Source organism: Canis lupus, chromosome 13, assembly GCF_011100685.1.
Source record: "Canis lupus familiaris isolate Mischka breed German Shepherd chromosome 13, alternate assembly UU_Cfam_GSD_1.0, whole genome shotgun sequence".
Taxonomy (NCBI): domain Eukaryota; kingdom Metazoa; phylum Chordata; class Mammalia; order Carnivora; family Canidae; genus Canis; species Canis lupus.
Genome location: NC_049234.1, coordinates 11,965,765 through 11,990,186, shown reverse-complemented (window position 1 = coordinate 11,990,186; position 24,422 = coordinate 11,965,765). Strand labels below are relative to the sequence as shown.

The window sequence follows — 24,422 nt, the reverse complement described above, 5'->3', positions numbered from 1 at the left end:
GTTGATAATGGGACACATGTTGAAAACGGGAAAGTCTATGCATGTGTGATGGCAGGGAGTATACAGGAAATCTCTGTACTTTACCCACAATTTTGTTTTGAAATTAAAACTGGTATAAAATATTTTAATTAAAAAAGTTATGACATACAAAAGAACAAATGAAAGAAGGAAGGATATCCTTGAAATAATCCACTAGTCTCAAAAGGAGTATGAGAAACCAAGAGCTCTTAGCTGACCATCATATATGCATGAGCAAGAAGAGCCCAGATCACCTAAGCTCAGCCTACATCAGCTGGTTGACTCCAAAGTTCATAAGCTATAATGATAAATGTGGAATATTATTTTGAAAAACTATTCTATTCCCTATTATGTATTTGTTATGTGTTATGTGTCTGCAACTCTTTCATTCCCCACTCCCTAAACCCTTGCTTTGAGCAATAGTATGTGGTAGTATTAACTTGTGCCTGTTAGCCACTTCTGTTCATTCTCTTGGAATCCTGCCACATGATGCGATAAGCAAAGGGTACCCTGTTGGAGAACAAGAAACCATGTGGTTGTGAATACAGTTAATGTATTCATTCCAGCTGAGACCCTAGAGGTATAAGAAACCCCAACCAAGATAATCATTTCCACTATCTGGTATGCAATCAACTTCAGTCTCAGGGGATGCCCAGATGAGGCCAGGAGTACCCCAAAGAGAACAGCCTAAATCACTGATCCACACATTTATAACTTATGGTTTTAAGTCATTACATTTTGGGATGGTTTGTTATGCTGTAATTGCTATGTCATATAATAAATAATTGTTGTTTCATGTGCTCGAGTTTTACATTAGTTTGTTTTGCTTCAAAGATAACTATTATGCCAGAGAGATCCCTGGGTGGCTCAGCGGTTTGGCGCCTGCCCTTGCCCCAGGGCGCGATCCTGGAGTCCCGGGATCTAGTCCTGCGTCGGGCTCCCGGTGTGGAGCCTGCTTCTCCCTCTGCCTGTCTCTGCCTCTCTCTCTCTATGTCTATCATGAATAAATAAATAAATAAATCTTAAAAAAAACAAAGATAACTATTATGCCAGGTTTGTTAATGAATTTTCATGTTGTTTTAGAATAGAGAAAATTCTATACATCTCTAGCAAAACACTGGTTATAAGAAAAAAGAAAATCACTCTTACACATTCCAAATGGAGAAAACACCTCTTTTAAATATCTACAATGGGACCCAGAAGAAGATTTCAAGAAATGATAAGATCCTCAATAGGACATAGGAAAACATATTAGAAACAAATTTGAAACAATTTTTAAAAATAAAGAGGTATTAGGCTAAGCATTAATGGCAAAATAATGAGACTAAAGAGGGAGATGGATAATCTCAGTCAAGATAATCAAGGCAATGCCATCATTAAACAACATTAAAATCTTAGTGTCTGCTAATAGAGCTTTATTTCTCTCAACACAGATTTACTGCAGGTTAGTTTGAGAGGAGGCATTTTCTTATATTTCCCTCCAGGTATCTAATGTACGGAAAAAAAAAATAATGGTGACAGGGGCCAGGGAATTGGGGAAGATCATGCACTCTCCAAAAACTTCCACTACTTTTGGTTTTGACTTAGGGTAATAATGACCTTATCAAAATAATTGTGAAATGATTTCCCCCTGTTCCACTTTCTGGAAGAGGTATGAAGGACTATTATCACTCTTTAAACATTTAGTAAGATTAAACAGTTCAGAAATCTGCATGATTTGCTTCTTTTTATGCCTTATAATTTCTTGTTGAAAATTAGATACTCGCAATGGTATATGTGGCTACTTTTGGCTACTTTGAATGGGTATTGGTACAAGACTGAGCAACTCTTTCTTGGTTTTTGCAAGCTTTTGTTTAGTTTCCAGAGTTGGGAAAAGGTTGATTCTGATTTTGGGGGGGCATTTTCCTGTTTTATAGAGGTCTCTGTCATTTCCACTAATATCCATGGTCTCTAAAATTTTCCACTCATATTCATTGGTTATAATAAGTTTCAGGGCACATTAAGCTTTTAAAGAATGCAGATATTTAACCCTATTGTGAGCCTAGAAGGAGAGAAAAAATTGGAATACTTTTACACTCTAATTACCATTACAATCCTGCTACTGATCACCAAATATTTGGTTATTCTTCACACACACACACACACACACACACACACACACTACACTTACCTCCTTCTTGAGGGAGGGAGATAATCCAAAGTACCATAGTACCATAAATCTTGGCATCAGATTCTAAGTCCAGAATACCTGAGAGGTATATACAGTTTTCTCTACTTTATATCCACATATGGATATTACTAATCCAATGAATTTGAACTAAAAGAGCAAATTATATACCCTCCATGACAATATCTACTGGTGGAAGATCAAAATCCAAGTGATACACTCACAGAAATATACCCCTATTCAGAAAGAATAATATGGATTCCATACCACAGTCATTGTCCATGGTAACTGTGGAATCTTGGTGGGCAGTTTTTATGTCTTTTGCGAAGGATTAAGAAGTATTCTTTGGCTATACTCATTTTTTCCTCCAATTTAATGAGATTTCTTTCTCTTTTTTTTTGTATACGTATTTTTTTATTGGAGTTTGATTTGCCACTGAATGAGGTTTCTTAGTTTATTCTTTTATTTGTTCTTGGCCCTACCTTACCCTCTACTCTCATTATTTCCTTAGCCCTGAAAAAATGAGGTCTGTTATTTTGAGAACTATCAGAAAGAGAAAACAGTAAAAAATGAATACTTGAAGGCAAAGAGCTAACAAGGCAGTGAAAGATTATGGACCCTAAAAATAAGAAACATAAGGGAAACCGCTAAGTTTTAAACTGTGGGTTTAAATGGTTACTTTCCCCCCAGAATAAGGCAGAGTGGATGAAAAACTGAGATGAAACTTCTAAGAGGACCTAGTTAGAATCAAGGGTCCACTGTTTAAAAAAAAAAATTGTTCTTTATATAACTTATCCAGACTCATTTGAGCCCTCTTCTTGACTGGCTTCAGTCTTGGCAAATAATAAAGATAATGGAAAATTAAGCCAAAGTTATAAACTAGCAAGTCAGGGAGGGTTAAGAAATTGATATTAAATATATTTTATAAAAAGCTCAAAATTGTGAGAGATCAGAATTAGAAATTAAAGGCAAAATGTGGCAACAATGTATATGTACAATTCTCAATCATTTTAAATGTGACAATATGAAATACTGCTGAATGTGGAGAGCAAGGGAGCTATTTGTGGATTGCTAGTTGAGGAGGTTGGTACAAACAACATCTGTAGACTGTTTTCTCAGTATCAAGTAAATGTGAGTGAATGCAAAATATACTTCTTATCAACTTTACTGCAAAGCATAAATACCTGATAATCTTTCATGCACATCTATCAGGAGACACATATGCCAATACTTGTCATAGGAAATGGTTACAATCTACCTTAAGGGCCATCAATAGGAAAACAGATAAATAAAATTTAATAATATCATAAGTGAATGCTAATAATTAGTGAATATGGAGTAAATTCACAAACATAATACAAAAAATAGAATTATTTCAATATGATATTTATACAAAGTTACTTTTTATTTTATAAATGGTAGAAGCAATGTTTAATGAGTGGTTACCCTGTACCTAGAACTATGCTTCTTATACAGTGCCTTAAAATAGTCCATGAAGCTAGGTATATTTTATCATAAGAAATTTAAGGGGTGCCTGGGTGGCTCATTCAATCAGTGTTTACCTTTGGCCCAGGTTATGATCCTGGGGTCCTGCTATTGAGCCCCACTTTGGGGTCCCTGCTCAGCCAGGAATCTGCCATCCCCTCTCCCCCTGCCACTCTCTTGCTTTCTCTCTCAAATAAATAAATAAATAAATAAATAAATAAATAAATAAATCTTAAAAAAAAAAAGGAAATTTGAGTTTAAGATAACAAAACAATCATTTCTCTGACATTGGCCAAAGCAGTCTTTTTCTAGATATACCTCCTAAGGCAAAAGAAAGAAAGCAAAAATAAATTATTGGGACCGCATAAAAAATTAAAACCTTTTGTACAGCAAAGGAAACCACCAACAAAACAAAAAGATAACCCACAGAATGGGAGAAGATATTTGCAAATGATAAATCTGATAAGAGGTTAATATCTAAAATATGTAAAGAACTTTCACAACACCCACCAAAAAACAATCCAATTAAAAAATGGACAGAAGATTTGAATAAACATTTCCCCAAAGAAAACATACAGATGGCCAACAGACAATTGCAGTGATGTTCAGCCTCACTAATCATCAGGGAAATGCAAATCAAAACCACAATGAGATATTAGCTCACACCTGTCAGAATGGCTAAAAAAAAGATAAGAAATAACAGATGTTAGTGAGGATGTGGGGAAAAGGGAGACCTCATGCTGTTGATGGGAATGTAAATTGGTAGAACTACTGTGGAAAACAATAGAGGGTCCTTGAAACAATTAAAAACAGAATTACTGTATGATCCAATAATTCCACTATCAGATATTTACTCAAAGAAAATGAAAATACTAATTTGAAAAGATTTACATACCTCTATGCAACATTGTTGCAACACTGTTTACAATAGTCAAGATATGGAAGCAACATGACAGTCCACTAATTGACAAAAGGATAAGGAAGGATAAGGAAGGAAGTTGAGATGCTGCACATACAGGAAGGAAGGTGTGATGCATACATACTGGAATATTATACAGCCATAAGAAAGGATGAGATCTTGCCATTTGCAACAACATGGATGAAGGGTATTATGCTAAGTGAAATAAGTCAGAATGAGAAATCTTTAAAAATTTTTTTGAGGGTAAGAAAACTTGAAAACAAAGTGTAAGCAGCTTGTCTAAATTGTATCATTATCAGATAACAGATTTACAATAAAATCTGAGGCCTAATCTCTGAAACTATGCTCTTAATCACTTTGGTGTAGTGCTCCCAAGTAAAAAATTATTGTGATATCTTTTATTATTTAATTATTTTTATCACATATAAATTAATTACATGTTCAGGGTGATAACTTTTCATTACTTTTATGTGTTGAGAGTATCCTTACATTATTTGTGATATATTTGTGCATGTGTAGTTTGTGCTAGTATTATATATGCACACACGTAGGAAAGGTATACTTACATTTTGATATATATGTATATTATATTGACATAGATGAGAAAAGGGGGAGGAGAAAGAGAATCAATATGATGTTGACTGCACCCTGGAGGTCCAGGTGAATTTTATTGGTTTTTGGTTTCGTTTCATTTCTTATCACGTCAATCACAAACATGTAGATATGTACTTTCTTTACTTTCCTGAAAGGAAATGTGGAAATGTCAGAGTTGAAGGTGAGGTAAAATATGATAGGCAAATATACTGAACTTACACAGAAGTCCAACATTTCCTGAAGTTAGGTTAGAGACCAGTTAGTCTCTCTCTGGTAGGAGAGTTGATGGTGATCAGAGACCTGCGGCATTTGAAACGAACAGTATGGAGGCATTCAACTTCATGGTGATGATAAATTTGAGTACCTGACAACAAGCCAAGGGTCTCATATGATGTGGAATATGCAATAATGGAATCATGGAGGAGGTAATGGAAATGAGAAATTGATTTCTAGAAAGATCATCCTCATGGGTATTAAATCACAAAATACAATGACAGGTGTAATGTGACAAGACTAAAAACAGTCCAGATGCTAATATCTTCAAGGTTCAAATGATGGGATCATATCACAGAGAGGTGCATGACTATAAAAGGTATTTTGGGTAATATAGTCTGATAATATGAGATCAAAAGCTGGGAGGAAAAATGAAAAATAGAATGGAAGCAGCAATAAATACATAGAGCTTATTTTGACCTTCTACATGCTGCGGTATGCACATTATGTCAGAAAAACAATACCTTTACTTAAAAGTCTACAAGAAACACAGTGTAGATCCAGGTTTAACTTTGGCTGAGAAAGAGACTTCAGCATTCACAGAATTTGAGACTATACAGACTTGTTGAAGAATGAAACCTTAGTACTGGAGAGTAAAGTGAGAAAGTCTAAAGAGTACTATGAGAAAAGTATATGTAAAAAAAAAAAAAGATTGTGTGAGGATTACAGTTGGGTGAAAGAGATGTCTTGGGAGTTCTGAGAGTTTTCTTTCAATTTATGTGGAAGAATGGAAAGCATAGATTCAAACAGATTCTGAAGCAGTTATATTAGTGGAGAGCCTATAATTATTGCTTTGGAAAAATAGGAAAAATGCTTGCCAGGAGCATTCAGTATTGTGAGATTTCAATTTAACTGTTGCCAATGGAAGGGCAAGTTTCATCATGAGAGCAGTTAGTCCTTCTTCTCCCATTCTAGAAATAATTTTGATGAGGTATATTGTGCCTCATATGATGTTAGGTGAGGAGTAGAGAGTGATAAACAGACCATTTTTGGTCTTCTCCTTTATAAATAGTGAAAGAAAATGAGAAGTGTATGGGATTGAGGATAAGAAAATCTTTTTTTTTTGTTTGTTTGTTTTTTTTTTTTATTTTTTATTTTTTATTTTATTTATTTTTTTATTGGTGTTCAATTTACTAACATACAGAATAACCCCCAGTGCCCGTCACACATTCACTCCCACCCCCCGCCCTCCTCCCCTTCCAACACCCCTAGTTCATTTCCCAGAGTTAGCAGTCTTTACGTTCTGTCTCCCTTTCTGATATTTCTCACACATTTCTTCCCCCTTCCCTTATATTCCCTTTCACTATTATTTATATTCCCCAAATGAATGAGAACATATAATGTTTGTCCTTCTCCGACTGGCTTACTTCACTCAGCATAATACCCTCCAGTTCCATCCACGTTGAAGCAAATGGTGGGTATTTGTCATTTCTAATAGCTGAGTAATATTCCATTGTATACATAAACCACATCTTCTTTATCCATTCATCTTTCGTTGGACACCGAGGCTCCTTCCACAGTTTGGCTATAGTGGCCATTGCTGCTATAAACATCGGGGTGCAGGTGTCCCGGCGTTTCACTGCATCTGTATCTTTGGGGTAAATCCCCAACAGTGCAATTGCTGGGTCGTAGGGCAGGTCTATTTTTAACTGTTTGAGGAACCTCCACACAGTTTTCCAGAGTGGCTGCACCAGTTCACATTCCCACCAACAGTGTATGAGGGTTCCCTTTTCTCCACATCCTCTCCAACATTTGTTGTTTCCTGCCTTGTTAATTTTCCCCATTCTCACTGGTGTGAGGTGGTATCTCATTGTGGTTTTGATTTGTATTTCCCTGATGGCAAGTGATGCAGAGCATTTTCTCATGTGCATGTTGGCCATGTCTATGTCTTCCTCTGTGAGATTTCTCTTCATGTCTTTTGCCCATTTCATGATTGGATTGTTTGTTTCTTTGGTGTTGAGTTTAAGAAGTTCTTTATAGATCTTGGAAACTAGCCCTTTATCTGATATGTCATTTGCAAATATCTTCTCCCATTCTGTAGGTTGTCTTTGAGTTTTGTTGACTGTATCCTTTGCTGTGCAAAAGCTTCTTATCTTGATGAAGTCCCAATAGTTCATTTTTGCTTTTGTTTCTTTTGCCTTCGTGGATGTATCTTGTAAGAAGTTACTATGGCCGAGTTCAAAAAGGGTGTTGCCTGTGTTCTCCTCTAGGATTTTGATGGAATCTTGTCTCACATTTAGATCTTTCATCCATTTTGAGTTTATCTTTGTGTATGGTGAAAGAAAATCTTTAACAAAACTGTCACTGTTAGTTTTTCTTAATAACAGATTTTTAAAATAAATTCACAAAGGCTATGATCAGAATAAAGAATGTTTTGGTCTTAAAGCTGGGTTCAAAAATGCCAACTTCCTCTTTAGGTAGTTAAGTTTTAAACTGGGAATTATATGACAAAAACATCTTAAAGATCACACCAGCAGTGATACGGAATGAAGAGGAAGAGAGGGAGCAGGAGGGAGGCTTAGGACGGCCCGTTTTTGAAGTAAATTAAGTGGTTGCAGGGGGAATGAAATAGAGAAAACATTAGGAAAACATTGTGAAGAATTGATAGGACATGGTGAGAAAATTTCATATGGACATAAAATCATGAGAGCTGTGAAGCTGTGATGTTTTACGATTTCCAAAGTTGTTTGGAATATATTTGTTTAACAAAAATGGAAGATTTGTATCTGTATTCTAAAGAGACCAAATTATGTTTTAACTGACTAAAGCTTTGCGTTAGGTTTTAAAAACTTGGGAAACATTTATTTTATTAAGAATAAAAGTTGCAGTAAGATTTGGTAAGACATAGATGGTTTTTGTGAACTATGTTATTATTGCCACCATTTAGCAGCTTTTTAGATCATAATTCTCAAAATAAAAAATTCAGGTTTGGAGTGCTTTACTCAGTCCTAAAGGATATTTTACTGGGAAAAAATATGGTATTATGCTGTTCAAATAGAACTTTTTAATGAGCTCTTTTTTTTATTTTACTTTGGTGTTATAGTTATTGAAAGCATCAATTTTATGGGAGTTTCAAAATTATTATTCCTGCTGCTATATTATAAATAGAAAGTGCATTAGTCTGAGTCACAGAGCTAACTTTGTTAACTTGGTTAATTGTGATATAGTATGCTCAGCTTGCATGTGAAAATAATTATAATTTGCATATATATGTTAAACAAAAAATAAACCCAACAATTCTTAGTAGCTGAAGGAAAATGTATTTTTTACAGGGCATGTATACGAGATTTATTCTAACATAGAAATTAGTAATCCTACATATACAGTATTTAACTCAATTTTTCCCTGTGAATTATGGATGTGGGGAATGTATTTCTAAATTAATACCTACTAAGCATAATCTGAAGAGCTAACTCAAACTTGCGTGGGGGTGTGCTACTGAAACTTTAAATTAGAACTACCTCAGCTAATCCTTGGATATGTACTAGTACAGCAGAATATATTTTGAGAGGGGGTGGTTTTATAAGTCAATTCAAAATCTAGTTCTACCACTTTCTAATTACTAGAGCTCCTATAGTTATTTTGTTTTTCCAGTCTTCTCATTTGTAAAATAATGATAAACCACAAGTCCTAGAAGGTTTTTTTCAAAATCAGTAGTCACATATTTAAAGGAGAAATCACACCCTGGGAGATTATAAGTGATTGATGATGGTAGTCCATATTAATGATACAATAGATAATATTTATTGAACATTTATGTGTCAGTGACAACAAAAAGTTTTTATGTACATTTTTGTTAAAGTTTCTTCAAAACAACTCTATGTAGAAACTATTATTTTAGTTTTCACTTCAGAGATGGGGAAATTAAACCTTAAAATTTTGTATAACCAGTTCAAAGCTACACTAACTTTAAAAAAAAAAAATAGTGAAACTAGGATAGAAAATCAAGCCTGAATCAGTCTGAGATTTAATTAAGTTGTTAGGTTGTCATGCTAATAAAATACATACTCTCCATCTTCCATCACTCTAAATTTTATATTCTAATTTTGACTAAGATATATATTCTACTTACCATACTTAGACGAAAATATGTTTTGAAAGTCCCATTGTGAGAAGAGAAAGATTTGGGATCTTACTCAAGTCATTTCAAATACTAAATGCTATCTTGATTGTCCATGGATTTACAGGTTTCATTTTGTTCATACTTTTAGGTAACTTACCAATGCTCCACAATTCTTGGTATTTTACTTCCTGCCTTCTGAAACATTTTCCCTTTTTTCTTTCCATATTTTTTCTTTTTTTTTTTTAAGATTTTATTCATTTATTCATGAGAGACAGAAAGAGAGAGAGAGAGAGGCAGAGACACAGGCAGAGGGAGAAGCAGGCTCCATGCAGGGAGCCCGATGCCGGACTCCATCCCGGGTCTCCAGGATCACGCCCTGGGCTGAAGGTGGCGCTAAACTACTGAGCCACCTGGGCTGCCCTGTTGACATCTTTGGCTCCTTGCTTTCTCTAACTTGAAATTTTGTCCAGGGATCCCTGGGTGGCGCAGCGGTTTGGCGCCTGCCTTTGGCCCAGGGCGCGATCCTGGAGACCCGGGATCGAATCCCACATCGGGCTCCCGGTGCATGGAGCCTGCTTCTCCCTCTGCCTGTGTCTCTGCCTCTCTCTCTCTCTCTCTGTGACTATCATAAATAAATAAAACTTAAAAAAAAAAAAAATTTGTCCAGAGTCTGGTTTATTCACCACGCCCATTGTTACCACATTAGTCCAAGTCAAGGTAATTATCTTTCATCTGAATTTAAGTGGATGCCTCTTAGCTATTCTGCCATACTCAATCTTTATAGTCTTTCACTTTTTTCAAATGGCAGCAATAGTGATCTTGTTAAAATTGATAGATATGAAACTTCCCTCCTCAAAATTCCTTTGACATCTCATCTCATGTACTAATTTTTTTTCTCTCTCTCCCCTGCTGTTCCCACCCCCATCTTTGTGTCTATTTCTGTTTTACTCTCTTCCTGCTGTACCTATACTAACCTTCCTTATTGTTCCTCGCATATACTGGGCATGATCCTAATTCAGTATGTGTGTACAGGCAGTTTTATCTTCCCAAACACTCTTCTCCTGATATCTGTGTGATTCATTTGCCCATATCTTTTGTGTCTTACCCAAAATCTTAGTTTTTGATGAGATCTTGTTTGTTTTTATTATCATCTAACATGCAGCACAAAAAGGAGTTAGTCCTGCTCTGCTTGTCCAGGGGTAAGGGGATTTTTGTTAAATTTCCTGGGTCCCACAAAATTTAGCCTCTTGATTCATGTTTTCAAATTGATTCCAATAAATATTATGACAATTTATGACCTTATCAATCATGAAGATGCCACACTCCATATATTCCTCAGATTTCAATATTACCTTAAACATGTCCTTAAACATAATTTGATAGGTTAAAAAAAACAATCTTTATAACCTAAATATACTAATTTGCCTTTGATTCCTAGCAAGGTAAAACATTGTTGTTATATATTAGTTATTTTATATTTCATATTTTTACTTATGTTCTTTTCTCATTTCTCCATTATTCTTTCTTATCAGTTTATAAAGAGGGTTTTAATTTTGTCACTTTCATAATTGTGGCAGTTTTCCATGATTTGTGTGTACAACTTTTATGTTTGATTTCCAATGAACCTTGGATGTGTTGCATTTTTTTAGGGGGGGGGAAGTGAAAATGTTATTGACTATATTATACTGTGACTTCTGTAATACTCCATATGTATAATTTCAAACTTGAGTTTATAGAATAATTCTAATAAATCAATTTCATTAAAAAAACTATCCCCCTAAATCCTGACCACTGACTCCCACAAAGTTGCATATCAATCTCAGGATTCGTAAAGGAATAGATTAAATATGTCATCATTCTAACCCAGTTTCCATACACAAAGCACACAATAATCCTTCTCTTGTCTTTTCTTTTAGTCTTTTCTAAATAACGTTATTCAAATTTGAAATCATTTTAATTTGATGAGCAAATTACCAATGAGAAAGAAAGTACATGGAGATAAGCTCCCAGCTGTCTTAAAATTCTTCCAGAGTCACTGGCTATCTCCCAAATTGCATATACACACTCAGTGAAACTACCAGAACCTCCCTTGCCTCCACAAAACGACAACAAAAAAACAGCAAAGGGGGAACAAAAATAATATCTACTATCTCTAAATGTATTTATTTAACATCCTGGCTGATTCAAGAAAGAAGACTAGCACAAAAAAAAGAGAAATAGGTAGAATAAGTTTGGAGAAGATAAGAAAATAAGAAATAAAGAAAGTAAATAGAGACTAATAAAATAAGAAAATATTCATTACTATTTAGCTAGAAAATAAAGTTTTACGAATTATTAGAAATAAGTGAATTTAGTCAGGTTGTTAAAAGTCAATATGCAAAAATCAATTATATACTAGTAACAAACAAACAGAAAATTAAAATAAAAGCCTCTGAGAAATATAATTAGAATCTAACTGAAATACACACCAGAACATCTAAAATTAAGAATAAATTCAAAGCCAAGTATTGGAGATAATGTGCAGCAACTGGAATTCTTTTATATTTCTGACGGAAGCCTAAAGTAGTACAAATGCTTTGGAATATTAATTGGACTTATTAAAGCTATGTATATGCTTACACAATAAATCAGCAGTTCCCTCTCTTATTAAGAAATGATTGCTTCTGTCCACCAAAAAAAAAAAAATCAGTAATTGTCATAATTGGAAACAACTGCCCATCAAAAATGGATTAGGTTTATATATTTGTATATAGAAATATTACAGAGCAATAAAGAAGAATGAACTCCTGACATGGAGCTTGGATAAACTCATAGGCAGAACTTTTAGGGAGAGAATTAGTAAAACAATTTATAACTTCAATTATATTAAGTTCAAAAACAGACTAAAGTAACCTGTGGTGGGAGTCAGAAGGACAATTGCCATTGTGAGGTTTTCTGTTTGATAGTTTTTTGGTATGGAAATACTATACATTTTTACCTGGTGGTAGGTGCATATGTATATGCTTGCATGAATGTTTTCCAAATGTGAGCTTAAGATTTATTGAATTTATTGCTTTAAGTTTTATCACAATAAACAATTAGAATCCAAAAATAAGTTACATAGTATTCCTTTCTTTTTTCCTTATTTGGCAATACATAATTACCTACACTTTCATTATGTGGAAACATCCAGGGAAGCAGAGTGCTGTTACTATGTCACTGTGGTACCATGTTAGTTTTATCAAGAATATAAAGAAAAAATGGTGATTGATCCAAGCTAACAAATAAATATATACACATTTACTAGAGTTATCCTGCTAGAATCCTTGAAATCTAGTCCACACATAGATCACTAAATATTTTCAGTACAGAAGTGACCCTGAATGAAAAGATGTCTTTTTGACCCTTTCTACCTCCAGATACTGGAGTATCTGAGGGCTTTTCCCAAGATCCTCTAAAAAGGGAATGAAAGAATTATTCTATAAATATCAAATTATGAATACAAACAACTCATTTTGCCTATATTTTTTTCCTAAAAATAGTGAGGGATATATCTACATATTTTTTTCCTTTAACTCTGAAAAGGTTATTTTATTTTTATAGTACCCTCAAGATTTTAACTAAAACATTTAAGACCATTCAACTGAATAAAATTTATGCATATTGGGACACCTCGGTGGCTCAGCAGTTGAGCACCTGCCTTCAGCCCAGGGCATGATTCTGGAGTCCGGGATTGAGTCCCACATCAGGCTTCCTGCATGGAGCCCGCCTTCTCTCTCTGCCTGTGTCTCTGCCTCTCTCAGTGTCTCTCATGAATGTATAAATAAAATCTTTTTTAAAAAGTATGCATATTAAAAAGGACAGAAATAAATGATTCCTGTTCCAATCAATGTTATTTTAAAAGGAATGAACACAGTCCTTATGAAAGCTTAGAAAACTGACTAAAAATACAAGAAACTATAAAGATTGTTACTCATGCACTAAGAATTTGCAATCTATATCTTTGCATTTTTCCCCATTATATTATAGGCTTTCTTGGTAAGTTATCCTCTCTCTTTCCTACATTTTATTTACAAATGAAAACATTCGCATCATTTATTGAGCTGATGTTGATGATATAGTCTACAGCTATGGCAAAGAGCAATTGACTAGGGTTCAAACAAATTATAATCTCATTAGCACTGCATTATCATTCACCAAAAAACTCACAGGCAATAAGAAGATGCCAACTTTGGCCAAGAGATATTAACATTTTGAGTGAATACTACTGGAGAACTAGAGTCTTCAGTTTTTTAGATGGAAAATACCATCTGGAAACATTATTCATTTGATTGAGAAAGAAATTGAAATTCCTATAGATTACATAAAGGAAGGAATGAAGTGAAAATTACCACTGTGATTATAAAATAAAGATCTGCCTAATCTAGAATTAGTCTAAAATGTTTCTTGGGGGCGGGGAATGATACTTAAGTGGAATTCTACTGATTACCAATAACAGATTTAGTGGTAATGGGCAAGGAGGATATTTGAAACAGTGGTAAAGTCCTATAGCATGTCTCAGGGTTAGGGGAAAGGCAATTCACATTTATTGACCACTTTCTACTGTACAGGTATGATGAAAACATTTGTCAAGCACAGAAGAGTGATTTTTACAAAACGTGGCAATACCCTTTACCTCACTGGAAAAAAAAAAAAAAGCGTCTAACGAAGAAAGAATAATTGAATTTTCTTGTTAGAATTATTAGTTTATTAATGAATTGGCAATATTTATTTCATTCACAGCACAACTAAATTACTTTATCATTATTTTTTAAAGATTTTATTTATTTATTTATGAGAGAGACAGAGACAGAAAGAGGCAGAGGCACAGGCAGAGGGAGAAGCAGGCTCCATGCAGGGAGCTGGACATGGGACTCCATCCGGGGTCTCCAGGATCATGCCCTGGGCTGAAGGTGGTGCTAAACTGCTGAGCCACCAGGGCTGCCTCCCTCCCCCGGCTTTTTTTTTTTTTTTTAAAGATTTTATAAATTAATTTCTTGAGAATAACTCATGCCATATAATTTATTCACTTGCTTTCATTTGTTTTGAAAGTACTGAAATTTAGTCAGAAAACTAAAACTTGAAACAAAAGAAATTTTAAATACTACTAGAAAATTTAAATACAAAATGGATAGTGGGTAAGGAAAACTTAAATCTAAAATAATAAAGCATCTAAATAAAATAGTAAATATCTAAGGATACAACCAAAATTTCTGTAAACTTAAAAATACACATTTCATAAATGAAAGCAGTTCAATTAATAACAATTGGGAAAGTTAAAAAATGTAAAAGTAATAATGATTGAGAGTATTTTACAAGCTAAGATAGTATATGTACTTAACTTGCTTTGCTCTTTACAATTCTTTGAGCTAAGTACTTGCCACAGATGTGTTTCCCAGGAGATTAACATGTAGAAAGTATAGCAGTGTTCTTGGAAGTAAAATGAAAACATCTATAGGAAGACAGACAGGAAGTAGAAATGAGCAGGAGGAGAATTTGAGCTGAGATGCTCAGTATTTTCTGTGAGCAGCTCTAATGCTGCAATGGCATTTCATAACTGTATTCTTTTTTTTAAAAAAATATTTATTTATTCATGAGAGACACACAGAAAGAGAGAGAGAGAGGCAGAGACACAGGCAGAGGGAGAGGCAGGCTTCATGCAGGGAGCCTGATGGGGGACTCTATCCTGAGTCTTCAGGATCAGGCCCTGGGCTGAAGGTGGCGCTAAACCGCTGAGGCATCCGGGCTGTCCTCATAACTGTATTCTTGAGGTGAGTGATAGGGTCTTTGTATCTCCACCAGAGAAGTAATTGTGTGCCTCTGGTGGAGGTATGTTTGGCCAAGGTGGTTCTCTGTAAACAAGAAAATTCTCAGTAACTGGAAGAAAGGAAATGAGGGCCACTAAATTCACATTGGCTCTTTGTCAATAAAAATTTCCTAACCGTATCATTGAGAGGTAGAGACCAAACTGAGAAGGAAGCAAAGGAGGCAACAATTAGATGGATCTATTGAAGCAACTGAAAGTTGTAGGGAGTGTTCCAGAGTAGGGGTTCCAGATCAGAAAAGGGCCCCAAACTCAGAGTAGGGGCCAGGTTTCCAAGGTTTATTTGGCAAAGAGCTGACCTGCATATGAACAGGATAAGATTCTGTCAGACTTCTAAAGTGATGAAACTGGAAACAGGTCATATGACACAGTGCTGGAATTTGGGCCAAACCAGAGGTGAGAAATTTTCTTAATTACCAAGATACTCAAAACAGGCATTAGAAATACAACACCCTAGGACTAAGACAACTATAAACCTTAATAAAAACTAAAGGCATGGAAAGATGAAAAGTTATCTATAAATTAAAATTTTGCAAGAAAAAAATCAACATTGTCAAAAGAAAGACAGAATAATCCAGATCCCTAATATAATCCAGGTGGGAAAAGAAAGTCAAAGGAGTTCAAATAAATATTTCTTATGTGATCAGATATTTGATGGAAAGGATCGCAGTGATATATGAGAATGTATTAAGTGGTCTGGTATTCATGTCTCAGAATAAGAAAATGGAGAAGAAGGAAGGAAAAATATTTAAAGAGATAATTGCTGAAAACTTTTCAATTAAAAAAAAACATTTTATTTATTTGTTCATGAGAAACACAGAGAGAGAGGCAGAGACATAGGCAGAGGGAGAAGCAGACTCCCTGCTGAGAGCCTGATGCAGGACTTGATCGCAGAACCCTGGGATCATGACCTGAGCCAAAGGCAGAGGCTCAACCACTGAGCCACCCAGGTGCCTCCCAAATTTCCCACTTTTAATTAAAAAAAATCAATATATAGATACCAGAAGCTCAGTGAACTCAAATATACCCAAAAGGTGAAAAAAACAAAAAACAAAAAACAAAAAAACAAGAGAAATATAGAGAAAAGACAGAAAGATAGGAAGGCAGAAAATAAGAAAGGAAGGAAAATTACCAACCCAGGATTCTATACCCACCAAATATATTTTGCAAAAAATGAATATGAAATAAAACAAATTTCAGATAAAAACTGAAAAAAAAGTGGAATACTAATAAAAATTCTTCAGGCTGAGGACAAATGAAAATATTTTTGACATAAAACAGACACCACAGGAAATAATGAAGAGCACAAGCAGCTATAAGTATATGCTAAATATAAAAGATTGAGTTTTCCCCTTAATTTGCTCAAATGTCAATATCTAAAGTAAAAATTATATAGTATGTGACTTATAAGATATACAAGTAAAATCTATTATAATATTACCAGAGGATAGTCAAAAAAAGTGGAATTCTTGTAATAATCTTGTATTTATAAATGTGAATTGTGAAGAATAAAGTATGAACTAGTGATATAGTAATTCTAATTCCTATGAACATTTTAATATCCAGTCCAACTATAAAAAATGCAACCAAAAAATGTAGCTAGTAAGCCAATTGTGAATATAAAATATGGTAAAGAGCTAATTTATAAAATGATGAAAGAAAATGAAAATAAATAATAAAATAATGTGGAATAGATAATCAAAATCAAGTTTGGCAAAAAATGAAAAACTAGAAAAAAATACATTAACATCAACACCTATCAGATACCAACTTAAGTGATATCAATAAACAACTTAAAATGCAATTAAAATCACTCAATTCAAAATGTAGTAGAATCATTTGACAAATCTTTAGGCACTTTCTAAACAGTTCAAATGTAGACCTATTGAATTCCTCAGAAATTCTACTTCTATTTGTATACTCAGGAGAATAGAATACACGTATCCACAAAATTATTTAACAAGAATATTCACAACTTTGTTCATAACAAACTAAGACTCAAAGTAGTCTGAATGTTTCTCGATAGACAGAATATGGTATATCCATATAATATATTGGTATAGAGCAATAAATTAAACCACAGATATGGTTGAACATTCATTCAACATGGATGGATTTAGAGCATTATACTAAGTGAAAAAAGTATATAATTGCATGTTTCCATTTATATGAATTTCAGTAATGGACAGATGTAATCTATGATGACAAAATTAATATTGGTTATCTCTAGGGAAGGGATTTTATTTTATTTATTTAATTAATTAGGAAATGTTATAAAACACTTGAGTTATCAGGGTGCTGGCATATATGCAGTTTGGTTGAATTTTTCCTATCAAATTGTCGATAATTTATATTTAGCTATCAGCAATTATTGTTATTAAATTTTCCCTATCTTAAGTGTTTATTTTCCATCCTAATACATCTTTTTTAATTTATAGTGGGGTTTTTTGGAAAAAAAATACATTGCCATTTAAATAAAATTTGCTGATATTTCCTATGCTATATATATATTTTTTCCTATTATATGTATATAATAATTCTTAAATGCTTTTGTTATACTATTCTAAGTATTTTTTAAAAGTTGGTTTGATTTAGATTTTTTAGTACATTAATTTTTTAAAATAATGTATTAGGTCACAATATGATCTTTGTAGTTTTTCTATTCACTAGTTTAATGACTTACTTCTTAGCTTGCCATAATATTATGACCCTATCTAGAGTGATCAATGTTATATTGACAGTGCTATCAGAGTAGCTGTAGAAACTCCATATTATTCTGACTGAACAAAGGAACTGATAATTTATTCTGATTCAATATGAATAACTTCATGAGTTTTATAGAACAATTGTGTTTCTCATATTTCCAAATGATATACCCAAATACTGAATAATATTTTTATTTAGATGATGAACATGTTTACCTGTTGCTTTTTTCCCTAGGTACAGAAGTAGGTTGAGAAATAACAGGACAAGGAATTGTTTTTAAATTAGGTCTTCACCTTTGAAATAACTGGAAAATATTAGCACTTGTAATCTTCTTATACTGGAACCATTTTGAGACTTCCTGCTGTGGCTATTTGACTCCCTGCAGAGTTCCTGAGACACTTCTATGCCATATTCACTACTAAGAAAATATGGAGACTGAAACTATGGAGAAACCATTTCTAAGTTAATCACTTTTCTTCAATAAAACAACAGTTGGGCTCTAAAGGACTATAATGTAGTATTAGAAAATTGAAATGTCATGAAATACATTTTTTTAAGAATTATGCAACATGCTTTTTATTTAACATTACCCCAACTACATTTTTAAAGATTCATGGTAGTGAAGTTTAGAACCCATCATGAGGCAGTCATCACATTCATGGTGTGATCTCTATGGCAGTGAACTCTAAATTTTTGTCAATTAATCCATTAACACTCACTTAATCCACCATTTCTGTTTCTCCTTTGTGGACATAATCATCTTATATTATTAGGACTTGCTTCTGTAACACATTTGTATAAAGCTTAGCAAATAGGTATGGAGGATTGTTTTCCTAATTTCATAAGACAAAGTGCTGGATCCCATTCTCATTAAAGTGATGATAGGAAAATATCCATATACATAAGATTAATAAAACTAGAAAGATTGTTCTGTAACTGAAGATAATATATAAATATTAATTTCTATATTTTCTGTAAAATATTCTGGAAATATGAGAGAACTCTGTTGTGTAGAATTAAAATTTGAATAATAGAAAAGATTCAAGTTAAATATTTCATTATATTAACTTTGGAATATATAAAAATAAATATTATTTCATCCATAGCAGTTATATATAGGAAGCCAATCTGAGATACTTAAAAATCTACATGGTATGCATATTTGTACAACCACCTGCAACACCCCTAAAAAACTTGAGCCACATCATTTTTTAAATGATGGTTATGACTCTATTTCAAAATTGGTATGAAGATAGGTTGGCACTCAGAACTTTTTAATATTTCAGAGATTACTAACAGTCTTGGAATCAGATACTAAGAGAACAGCAAAGGAAGGAATAAAAGGAAAAATTAATATTATTAGAGTTCACTAGTAATATTCTTTTTTTAAAAAAAGATTTATTTATTTTAGAGAGAAAGAGTGTTCACAAAAGTGGAGGGAGGGGCAGAGGGAGACAATCTTCAAGCTCACATCTTGCTGAGCACTGATCTCACTGGAGCTGATCCCATGACCCATGATCACTACCTGACCCAAAACCAAGAGTCAGGTGCTCAACCAACTCTTGAGTAACCTGAGTCACTCAGTTGCCCTATGAAATTATTTCTAGAAGAATTTACAGAAAAAATAAAGAGATAAAACTTCATTTTTAAAGACTTATCTCAGACTCAAAAATTCTGGGAACCTCCAAGAAGCTAACATGAGAAAACTATTATAGGCATAATAATATCAAAAGTAGTAAAATTATTTCTTTTTACTTATTATATGATAGTATATCTAGAAAATTCAAGAGAATTAATAATAAATATAACAGGTAAATATTGTAGCAGTGTAAAGTGTATTTAAAAATCAATTTCTGTTATTAACAAAACCAGAATCTGAATAGTCAATTATAGTCAATGTATGATAAACTTCTATTTGTAATAGCAACAAAAGATAAAATGCTAAAAAATAAACTTAACAAGAAATTTGAAAAAAAAAATTGGGATGCTTGGGTTGCTCAGTGGCCTGAGCCTTTTGCTCAGGGCTTGATCCCGGGTCCCTAGGATCCAGTTCCACATCGAGCTTCCTGCATGAAACTTGCTTCTCCCTTTGCCTATGTCTCTGCCTCTCTCTCTCTCTCTCTGTGTATCTAATGAATAAATAAATAAAATCTTTTTTTAAAAAAGGAATTTGAAAAAACCTATTGGAGCAAAATAACTTTGAACCAATCTTCACAGACACAAATATATATGAAAATGTCATTTAGAAGTGGATATGAATTATCATTCTCAAAAGGTTATTAATTCTGTTAACTTCACACTATCCTTATAAAACCTGTTTTAAACCTGGAGTAAGGGCAGCCCGGTAGCTCAGTGGTTTAGCTCCTCCTTCAGTCCAGAGTGTGATGCAGGAGACCCGAGATCGAGTCCCACATCAGACTCCCTGTGTGGAGTATCTGCCTGTGTCTGTGCCTCTCTCTCTCTCTCTCTCTCCCTCTTTCTCTCTCTCATGAATAAATAAATAAAATCTTTAAAAAAAAATAAACCTGGAGTAAAAAAATTTGATTCAAATTTCATGTGGAAAAAATATTCAAAAAGAACAAGAAAATACATAAAAATAACATTTCAGATGATCAACATCATGACTATGGCATATAACTATTCATTTTACAACTTTAGTAAAAGTAATGATACAATAATTATACAATTACAACAAAATAATGCCAACAAAAATAAATTTAAAAATAATTAAGATAGCACAATAAAGCTTTTTATGAAACAAAATCCAATCTTTTTACAGTATAAAGTATAGCATAGATAAAATTATGATAGTCCCTGATGGATCTAAATTAGTTGACTATGAGAGCCAAAGGAAATAAAGGAAATAATATCTCAAAATACAAAGTAAATGCTAAGCTAAAGCCAGGTCATCTAAAAAACAAATAATAAAAGTTTCAGAAACAGAAAAAAAAAGGCAAAAAGGAGGGACATAAACTAATAATAGAAGGAATATTTTTTGAGCTGGATAATGACTTAAGTCTTCAAAAAATAAAAGGGAATACTTTGGTCTACTGATGAATAAAGAACTGATGAATAAAGACGTACTTTTTAAGTTTATGTTTTCTAAATGTATAACCCTGAATACCAAGTCTAAGGAGAAAAAAAGCTCAGGGAAGAGCATGTTATATTCCATGAATTAGGGTCAGTCATACAGATGTCTTGGCACATTAGGAATCTAGAAAGTAGTACTATTTTTCTCATAAAATTTGCCTGACCATGCAAAACTCTTTATAGTCATAAATAATGTTAAATGTTCACTCTTTATTCTTTAGCTGCCACTTTTAGACAAAGAAAATAAATCAATTGTTTAACTGATATTAATCCTAACATTTTTTAAAAATAACAAAAGTAGAGGGAGATTAGAAAAGTAGAAAAGAGATGGAATGAAGTGGAGTGAAGTAACTCTAATAGCTTCATATTGTAAGAAAATCTAAAAGTTCCATTTATCTATAGCTGATGGGAACAAAAATTTTTTAAAATATATCAATAGCTCAGAGGACTAGAGTTTAAAAAAAAGGAAATAAAACAGCAATAAAGCTCTGATAGTAGTTTAGAAGTGAAAAATTAGTGAATAATATGTGGTGACATTGTATTTAAAAATGTGAAGGAAGTTATGATCAGAACTAAAAACAGAACAATATAATTACATATTCGTTGCTGGAGTGAAACCAGGTGGCTGGTTTGAACAGAGAAGACACTTGTTGCTCTTTCTTAAAATATTTTTGGCATGGTTTGGTATGTACTTTTTACAAATTTAAAGATACAATGAGAATATCCAGAACAATAATCAGATATCAGACTAAGAAAAAGCAATCAAGAAATTCCCCCAATATTAAAAAAATGCAGAAACTAGAAAGGAATACAATATATAATTTATGATACAAACACAAGTAATAGAATTCTAAGGAAAATCAAGTGTACAAAATAGTAAGAAACATAAAATGGGAAGGATGTAAAAATAATGTTCTCTTGTTTTTTCATGGATAGAAAGACAAAACATTTTTCAGATGTTAATTCTTCCTTAAATATTCTATAAAATTAAAGTTATAATAAATGTCAGAAGCTATTTGGAGTAAAATTGACAAATAATATCAACATATAATATGGAAAAATTAATATGCAATATTTGTTAGAAAAATATAGAAAAGATAAGAGGATGTCACTAATTTATCAATTATTTTAAAGGTAAAATGATACAGTTAGGAATTATTATTACGAACCATATGGAAATTCAGGATATTATGAAAGAACTACCTCAAAAATTGTTGGATTTTCTATAGGTATTTGGAATATGAGGCAAACATTTGGAAAATAGCAAATCTGCAGTTCTGATTTAATTCTTAAATAAAGCCATCATAAATAACCAAATAATTAAGTTAAAATCATAAAAGTTAGTGCGGAATTAAAAATTAAAAAGTAGAAAATGTGTAAGCCTTTCTTTAGAAGGCACAAATACAAAGCAAAACAAAAATTACTAATGATAGTCCTATTTACTTACACATGAAGAAATCAGAGTAAAATGAAGTTTATTTGCCTAAGTACATAGAATTAAGTATTAGCATAGCTTGAATCCTAAGTCATTCTTTGAATTTATTTACTACCCTGCTTATGTTATTATCATAATTAAAATGATGCCCTATTAGTATCAGTTAAATGAAGGTCTCCAAATAGCATTATAATTATTAAATGGACCTTAATCAAGGAACTGTTTTTGACTTGTTTAGGTTCATTAGATGGCTGTAAATGTTTTAATTCAGTTTGCTAGTGAACAAAGCTAATGAAACAAGATCATGGATCTTCTATTCTCAGTATTAAGTGATTCCATTTCTACATTCACATAGTATTCAGACTGAACTTTCATCAGAAGATTTGTTTCATCATATTTTACATTTTAGGGACTTGAGAACACAAGTGATTCAGTCCATGGTAAGCCTGTAGAGAGCCAATACTGTAGCTTATTCATCATTGTATCCTCATAGCAGATGAAGAAAACTTTAAGTTGAATTATTTTATACATAAAAATATTTATTATATAAATAATATACTGTATGTATATTATTTTAATCAAGGGGAAATTTTAGCATAGGTGTGCATGATGAAGTGTAGATAGGGCTTGCTTTCATCTATGAATATACTTCTTGTGTAGACTATGAAAGACTCCATGAGGAGGGAAGGTTACACCATAAGTATTAATAGGTTATGCAATGATGAATGAATACTTATAAATGAGTTAAGAAGTGAATAAATATAATTACTAGAGTAGGGGCATTTATACTGTTCCTCAATAATAGACAGCGACTTTTACACTACCAGTAGTCTTGTAAACACCTACTCAGGATCTAAAGTGGTCATTAATTTCTACTCATATGTATCTTAACTCAAAGTGGGTGAAATTAATTTAAATATGTCTATATATTTATGAATAATATAATTATAAAAATATTACTTTCAGTACATATTGACTCCAAAGGAGCAACACTTCAGAGACATCTTTTATAAATTAATATAGTACAATATATGCAAAAGTTTTACTAAACACCCTTACCTCTTGGACATAGTTTATTTTTTTCTATTTAATTTCCAGACTTTGTTATGATTCAGTAAACTGATTTCCAAACTCAATTGGTCACGGCGCACAGGATGTAAAAGATTCTAACACATAAAACAACATTTTAAATACATATGCACAGATTTTGTTCAGCTTTTCACTTCAATTTCTATTAACTGTAAAGCACACTCAAGATTAAAAAATATATAGGATATAGAAAATATTTAGAAATGTGAGAACGATTTTTTTAAATTTTAGATGTATGTGAATCCATTAATTTTCCATACTAAAAGTTAACAATTGAAGTATTTAATTCTTCTCTGTCCTTCCTACCTTCTATTTCCTTTTTATTCTGTAAAGTTTCTAACCCAGTTCTATAGTTATGTAAATATTTATAACACATTGTAGTACTGATAGAGTTATAAATACAGTCATGTTGGTTTGTTTTCCTGATTACTTGAACTGTAGTTTTCAATCCTCTTTTTTTAAATAAATGCCTTGTTAAAATTCTGTTAAAATTTCCCTTTACATAGACAAGTACAAGGTTCAAGTCTGTAAAGTAGCTGCTTTCAGGAGTCTTATGTAATATAGACTTCAATAGAATCCAAAGAGGTTTGGAAAAGATGTTCTTTAAAACCAAGAAAGACAATATTCAGCAACGAGAAATAGCTAGGTTAACAGTATGCTGTGAAGTCACAGAAGCACAGACCAGCCTAATGCCCAGTTATCAGGTAGGACTCTTTTCAAGACAATGAACTGAGTAGCCTG

At 32.8% G+C, this 24,422-nt stretch overlaps 1 long non-coding RNA gene across 6 annotated transcripts in view; it reads right to left on the bottom strand.

The window, feature by feature from the left end:
* LOC102156107 overlaps positions 1-2,427 on the bottom strand; it is a 129,995-nt gene extending 127,568 nt beyond the window's left edge. For all 6 annotated transcript variants that reach the window (XR_005368555.1, XR_005368557.1, XR_005368552.1 and 3 more), the window contains exon 1: positions 2,189-2,427. This is a non-coding gene — a long non-coding RNA (uncharacterized LOC102156107). The remainder of the gene's footprint in view (positions 1-2,188) is intronic.
* Positions 2,428-24,422: the final 21,995 nt, after the last annotated feature.